The sequence below is a fragment of the Schistocerca serialis genome, unplaced genomic scaffold (genome assembly GCF_023864345.2).
Source record: "Schistocerca serialis cubense isolate TAMUIC-IGC-003099 unplaced genomic scaffold, iqSchSeri2.2 HiC_scaffold_911, whole genome shotgun sequence".
Lineage (NCBI taxonomy): Eukaryota > Metazoa > Arthropoda > Insecta > Orthoptera > Acrididae > Schistocerca > Schistocerca serialis.
The window spans coordinates 12,501-20,000 of NW_026048531.1; the positions used below are offsets into that span (position 1 = coordinate 12,501).

The window sequence follows — 7,500 nt, forward strand, 5'->3', positions numbered from 1 at the left end:
CACAGTGGTGCACCCAACATCACAATACTGCCTCCTGTCACAGCACACAAACAATGGCAGGAATGAAAGACACAGATCTGCCACAACCATGGAATCGGAGCGCCGCCTGTCATGAGCCAAAAGTGCATCCTGACGTGACAAATCGGATAATACCGCAGGCATCCAATTACGATAATCACTATCAACGAACCTGCCGCCCCCCCCCCCAATACACCTTTCCCTACAACAATGTGTATCTGAACCTACGCTATATCGTACCTTAACCTAACCTATATCGTACCTTAACCTAACCTATATCGTACCTTAACCTAACCTATATCGTACCTTAACCTAACCTATATCGTACCTTAACCTAACCTATATCGTACCTTAACCTAACCTATATCGTACCTTAACCTAACCTATATCGTACCTTAACCTAACCTATATCGTACCTTAACCTAACCTATATCGTACCTTAACCTAACCTATATCGTGCCTTAACCTAACCTATATCGTGCCTTAACCTAACCTATATCGTGCCTTAACCTAACCTATATCGTGCCTTAACCTAACCTATATCGTGCCTTAACCTAACCTATATCGTGCCTTAACCTAACCTATATCGTGCCTTAACCTAACCTATATCGTGCCTTAACCTAACCTAATTTGTGCCTTAACCTAACCTAATTTGTGCCTTAACCTAACCTAATTTGTGCCTTAACCTAACCTAATTTGTGCCTTAACCTAACCTAATTTGTGCCTTAACCTAACCTAATTTGTGCCTTAACCTAACCTAATTTGTGCCTTAACCTAACCTAATTTGTGCCGTAACCTAACCTAATTTGTGCCGTAACGTAACCCATGTTGTGCCGTAACGTAACCCATGTTGTGCCGTAACGTAACCCATGTTGTGCCGTAACGTAACCCATGTTGTGCCGTAACGTAACCCATGTTGTGCCGTAACGTAACCCATGTTGTGCCGTAACGTAACCCATGTTGTGCCGTAACCTAACCCATGTTGTGCCTTAACCTAACCCATGTTGTGCCTTAACCTAACCCATGTTGTGCCTTAACCTAACCCATGTTGTGCCTTAACCTAACCCATGTTGTGCCTTAACCTAACCCATGTTGTGCCTTAACCTAACCCATGTTGTGCCTTAACCTAACCCACGTTGTGCCTTAACCTAACCTACGTTGTGCCTTAACCTAACCCATGTTGTGCCTTAACCTAACCCATGTTGTGCCTTAACCTAACCCATGTTGTGCCTTAACCTAACCCATGTTGTGCCTTAACCTAACCCATGTTGTGCCTTAACCTAACCCATGTTGTGCCTTAACCTAACCCATGTTGTGCCTTAACCTAACCCATGGTGTGCCTTAACCTAACCCATGTTGTGCCTTAACCTAACCCATGTTGTGCCTTAACCTAACCCACGTTGTGCCTTAACCTAACCCACGTTGTGCCTTAACCTAACCTACGTTGTGCCTTAACCTAACCCACGTTGTGCCTTAACCTAACCTACGTTGTGCCTTAACCTAACCCATGTTGTGCCTTAACCTAACCCATGTTGTGCCTTAACCTAACCCATGTTGTGCCTTAACCTAACCCATGTTGTGCCTTAACCTAACCCATGTTGTGCCTTAACCTAACCCATGGTGTGCCTTAACCTAACCCATGGTGTGCCTTAACCTAACCCATGGTGTGCCTTAACCTAACCCATGTTGTGCCTTAACCTAACCCATGTTGTGCCTTAACCTAACCCATGTTGTGCCTTAACCTAACCCATGTTGTGCCTTAACCTAACCCATGTTGTGCCTTAACCTAACCCATGTTGTGCCTTAACCTAACCCATGTTGTGCCTTAACCTAACCCATGTTGTGCCTTAACCTAACCCATGTTGTGCCTTAACCTAACCCATGTTGTGCCTTAACCTAACCCATGTTGTGCCTTAACCTAACCCATGTTGTGCCTTAACCTAACCCATGTTGTGCCTTAACCTAACCCATGTTGTGCCTTAACCTAACCCATGTTGTGCCTTAACCTAACCCATGTTGTGCCTTAACCTAACCCATGTTGTGCCTTAACCTAACCCATGTTGTGCCTTAACCTAACCCATGTTGTGCCTTAACCTAACCCATGTTGTGCCTTAACCTAACCCATGTTGTGCCTTAACCTAACCCATGTTGTGCCTTAACCTAACCCATGTTGTGCCTTAACCTAACCCATGTTGTGCCTTAACCTAACCCATGTTGTGCCTTAACCTAACCCATGTTGTGCCTTAACCTAACCCATGTTGTGCCTTAACCTAACCCATGTTGTGCCTTAACCTAACCTATATCGTACCTTAACCTAACCTATATCGTACCTTAACCTAACCTATATCGTACCTTAACCTAACCTATATCGTACCTTAACCTAACCTATATCGTACCTTAACCTAACCTATATCGTACCTTAACCTAACCTATATCGTACCTTAACCTAACCTATATCGTACCTTAACCTAACCTATATCGTACCTTAACCTAACCTATATCGTGCCTTAACCTAACCTATATCGTGCCTTAACCTAACCTATATCGTGCCTTAACCTAACCTATATCGTGCCTTAACCTAACCTATATCGTGCCTTAACCTAACCTATATCGTGCCTTAACCTAACCTATATCGTGCCTTAACCTAACCTATATCGTGCCTTAACCTAACCTAATTTGTGCCTTAACCTAACCTAATTTGTGCCTTAACCTAACCTAATTTGTGCCTTAACCTAACCTAATTTGTGCCTTAACCTAACCTAATTTGTGCCTTAACCTAACCTAATTTGTGCCTTAACCTAACCTAATTTGTGCCTTAACCTAACCTAATTTGTGCCGTAACCTAACCTAATTTGTGCCGTAACGTAACCCATGTTGTGCCGTAACGTAACCCATGTTGTGCCGTAACGTAACCCATGTTGTGCCGTAACGTAACCCATGTTGTGCCGTAACGTAACCCATGTTGTGCCGTAACGTAACCCATGTTGTGCCGTAACGTAACCCATGTTGTGCCGTAACCTAACCCATGTTGTGCCTTAACCTAACCCATGTTGTGCCTTAACCTAACCCATGTTGTGCCTTAACCTAACCCATGTTGTGCCTTAACCTAACCCATGTTGTGCCTTAACCTAACCCATGTTGTGCCTTAACCTAACCCATGTTGTGCCTTAACCTAACCCACGTTGTGCCTTAACCTAACCTACGTTGTGCCTTAACCTAACCCATGTTGTGCCTTAACCTAACCCATGTTGTGCCTTAACCTAACCCATGTTGTGCCTTAACCTAACCCATGTTGTGCCTTAACCTAACCCATGTTGTGCCTTAACCTAACCCATGTTGTGCCTTAACCTAACCCATGTTGTGCCTTAACCTAACCCATGGTGTGCCTTAACCTAACCCATGTTGTGCCTTAACCTAACCCATGTTGTGCCTTAACCTAACCCACGTTGTGCCTTAACCTAACCCACGTTGTGCCTTAACCTAACCCACGTTGTGCCTTAACCTAACCCACGTTGTGCCTTAACCTAACCTACGTTGTGCCTTAACCTAACCCATGTTGTGCCTTAACCTAACCCATGTTGTGCCTTAACCTAACCCATGTTGTGCCTTAACCTAACCCATGTTGTGCCTTAACCTAACCCATGTTGTGCCTTAACCTAACCCATGGTGTGCCTTAACCTAACCCATGGTGTGCCTTAACCTAACCCATGGTGTGCCTTAACCTAACCCATGTTGTGCCTTAACCTAACCCATGTTGTGCCTTAACCTAACCCATGTTGTGCCTTAACCTAACCCATGTTGTGCCTTAACCTAACCCATGTTGTGCCTTAACCTAACCCATGTTGTGCCTTAACCTAACCCATGTTGTGCCTTAACCTAACCCATGTTGTGCCTTAACCTAACCCATGTTGTGCCTTAACCTAACCCATGTTGTGCCTTAACCTAACCCATGTTGTGCCTTAACCTAACCCATGTTGTGCCTTAACCTAACCCATGTTGTGCCTTAACCTAACCCATGTTGTGCCTTAACCTAACCCATGTTGTGCCTTAACCTAACCCATGTTGTGCCTTAACCTAACCCATGTTGTGCCTTAACCTAACCCATGTTGTGCCTTAACCTAACCCATGTTGTGCCTTAACCTAACCCATGTTGTGCCTTAACCTAACCCATGTTGTGCCTTAACCTAACCCATGTTGTGCCTTAACCTAACCCATGTTGTGCCTTAACCTAACCCATGTTGTGCCTTAACCTAACCCATGTTGTGCCTTAACCTAACCCATGTTGTGCCTTAACCTAACCCATGTTGTGCCTTAACCTAACCCATGTTGTGCCTTAACCTAACCCATGTTGTGCCTTAACCTAACCCATGTTGTGCCTTAACCTAACCCATGTTGTGCCTTAACCTAACCCATGTTGTGCCTTAACCTAACCCATGTTGTGCCTTAACCTAACCCATGTTGTGCCTTAACCTAACCCATGTTGTGCCTTAACGTAACCCATGTTGTGCCTTAACGTAACCCATGTTGTGCCTTAACCTAACCTATAATGTGCCTTAACCTAACCTAAAGTGCGCCGTAACCTAAACTATATTGCGCCTTAACCTGACGCACGTTGTCGCTGAACCTGCTCTGTAATTGTTATGCAACCCGTTAAAGTAGTGTAGTGTTGCCTAACCGCAACCCTCGCAATATAGTTCGCTACTCGCACTGCCCGGTCCCCTGTGTATCGCGTCATGTTAAACACCTTGCAGGTGTTGCTGACTTTCCACATGCTCCTGCTATACACTGTAGTGTGGATAGCAGCAGGACGTACATGCCCCCCCCCCCTTCCCCCCTGCCTTCGCAAGCTGGTCGGTGAGAAGTTTGCATGTTCAATGCCCTTCGCATGCCGACGTACTCAGCCTACGTTGTGGTACGGCCTGTCACCTGTCCGCCGATGTACGCAAAACCCACAAACTGTACTGCACATTGCTCCGTATGTACTGAATGATACATCGTGGCCCATGTGACCGTATGACGACAGCGCCTAGCAACGGCGGACCATACAGTCCAAATATTGTGCACGCAGCTACGTGTCGTCTCCCTATAAGAGCTGGATTGCAGTGTGGTACGCCATACAGACGTGTGGGAGGAACGGACGCCCTGGATGGCGATCAGCATGAGCAGTCTGTTGATGTAGTGGAGCGTGTATTCGGACGTAGTCGTCTCTTCTCACACACCGTGATAGCATGTTGCACCGCGTTCCACATCTGCGACATGCTGCAGAGGCGGGCTGACAGTCGTTCGCGCAATGGACACCGCATACGTACGGGGTCTACCTTCCACGTGTTCTCTAGGCGTGCACATGTTGTTGCGTCTATGTGGGCAGACGTAGTGTGTTGTGACACCTGACACAGGCATGCAATACTCGTTGCAAATGGCGATGGACGTGTACGTTTGCTGGTGACGTTACGCAAATGAACAACCGGTAACCCGTTGTGGTGCGGTTGTTCTCGCTAGAGGTGAATCAGTGTTGGCGACGATCGGTCGAGCTATTAACCGGTTGTTTCAGGGATACCCACCATGCCCACGAACGTGAAAGGGGACCCACCATGCCCACGAACGTGAAAGGGGATCTGGGTGTGAGGCGATACGCGGCGGTGGCTGGGTGGGACCGTCCCCGGCCGGTGAGGGGGGGCCGCCCGGCGTGCTGGCAGCGCGGTGCGTGGGCGCACGCGCTACAGCCGGCTGGTGGGGGCGGCCGGTGGCAGGCGCGCCGGCCGACGGACGCGGCAGGCGGCGCAGCTGCGCGCCGGCGCCCCCTGCTCGCGGCGCCTTGCGGCCAAAGTAGGTCCTCGCGGGCCCGGTGCGAAGCGCGGTGGCCATCTGCAGTGTGCTGGTCCGATTGAGGACTTTGTGCGCTGAGGATGCGCCGCCGCCCGGCGCTCGGCGCCGCGACGCCGTCTGCTGCTCGGTCGCCCCAGCGGTTCTCGCAGGTGGTTTGTATCGCAGCTGTGCGGACGTGTTGGCGCGTGCGCTGTGCTGGGAGAGTTCGCTTCGGCACCCAAGTAGGGCTTTTGTCCTTCTGTGGCGCTGGCGTTGGAGCTGCCGGTCACCGTAGGTGGCGCGTGTTGTCTCCCGCCGGCAATGCCACGACAGCACGCTCCCGGGCCTCTGTCGGCAGCGGCAAGCTCAGTTGGGAGCACGGGTGGTCGCACCTAAAGCGTCTACTCGCCTAACTCCGGGCGATTGCGCCTCTCTCGAACCCGACCAAGTACTTAGGACGGCGCTGCGCGCCGCCGGGACCTGAGAGGGTTTCGAGGTGTGTTGTGCAGGGGAGCTCAGCCTCCTCCTGTTTGCAGAATAATTGAGCGGACGCTTGCGTGTTCGCGCGGGCCCCCGGGACACACTCCCGGGCGGCCGGCTGCTCAGCTCTAGTTGACGCAGCTCCCTGGTTGATCCTGCCAGTAGTCATATGCTTGTCTCAAAGATTAAGCCATGCATGTCTCAGTACAAGCCGCATTAAGGTGAAACCGCGAATGGCTCATTAAATCAGTTATGGTTCCTTAGATCGTACCCACGTTACTTGGATAACTGTGGTAATTCTAGAGCTAATACATGCAAACAGAGTCCCGACCAGAGATGGAAGGGACGCTTTTATTAGATCAAAACCAATCGGTCGGCTCGTCCGGTCCGTTTGCCTTGGTGACTCTGAATAACTTAGGGCTGATCGCACGGTCCTCGTACCGGCGACGCATCTTTCAAATGTCTGCCTTATCAACTGTCGATGGTAGGTTCTGCGCCTACCATGGTTGTAACGGGTAACGGGGAATCAGGGTTCGATTCCGGAGAGGGAGCCTGAGAAACGGCTACCACATCCAAGGAAGGCAGCAGGCGCGCAAATTACCCACTCCCGGCACGGGGAGGTAGTGACGAAAAATAACGATACGGGACTCATCCGAGGCCCCGTAATCGGAATGAGTACACTTTAAATCCTTTAACGAGTATCTATTGGAGGGCAAGTCTGGTGCCAGCAGCCGCGGTAATTCCAGCTCCAATAGCGTATATTAAAGTTGTTGCGGTTAAAAAGCTCGTAGTTGGATTTGTGTCCCACGCTGTTGGTTCACCGCCCGTCGGTGTTTAACTGGCATGTATCGTGGGACGTCCTGCCGGTGGGGCGAGCCGAAGGCGTGCGACCGCCTCGTGCGTGCTCGTGCGTCCCGAGGCGGACCCCGTTGAAATCCTACCAGGGTGCTCTTTATTGAGTGTCTCGGTGGGCCGGCACGTTTACTTTGAACAAATTAGAGTGCTTAAAGCAGGCAAGCCCGCCTGAATACTGTGTGCATGGAATAATGGAATAGGACCTCGGTTCTATTTTGTTGGTTTTCGGAACCCGAGGTAATGATTAATAGGGACAGGCGGGGGCATTCGTATTGCGACGTTAGAGGTGAAATTCTTGGATCGTCGCAAGACGAACAGAAGCGAAAGCATTTGCCAAGTATG

At 49.5% G+C, this 7,500-nt stretch overlaps 1 non-coding gene across 1 annotated transcript in view; it reads left to right on the plus strand.

The window, feature by feature from the left end:
* Window positions 1-6,445: 6,445 nt before the first annotated feature.
* The window catches only part of LOC126452736 (small subunit ribosomal RNA), a 1,909-nt gene continuing 854 nt past the window's right edge, over window positions 6,446-7,500 (plus strand). The window contains exon 1 of the ribosomal RNA XR_007584718.1: window positions 6,446-7,500. This exon is cut by the window's right edge and continues 854 nt beyond it. This is a non-coding gene — a ribosomal RNA (small subunit ribosomal RNA).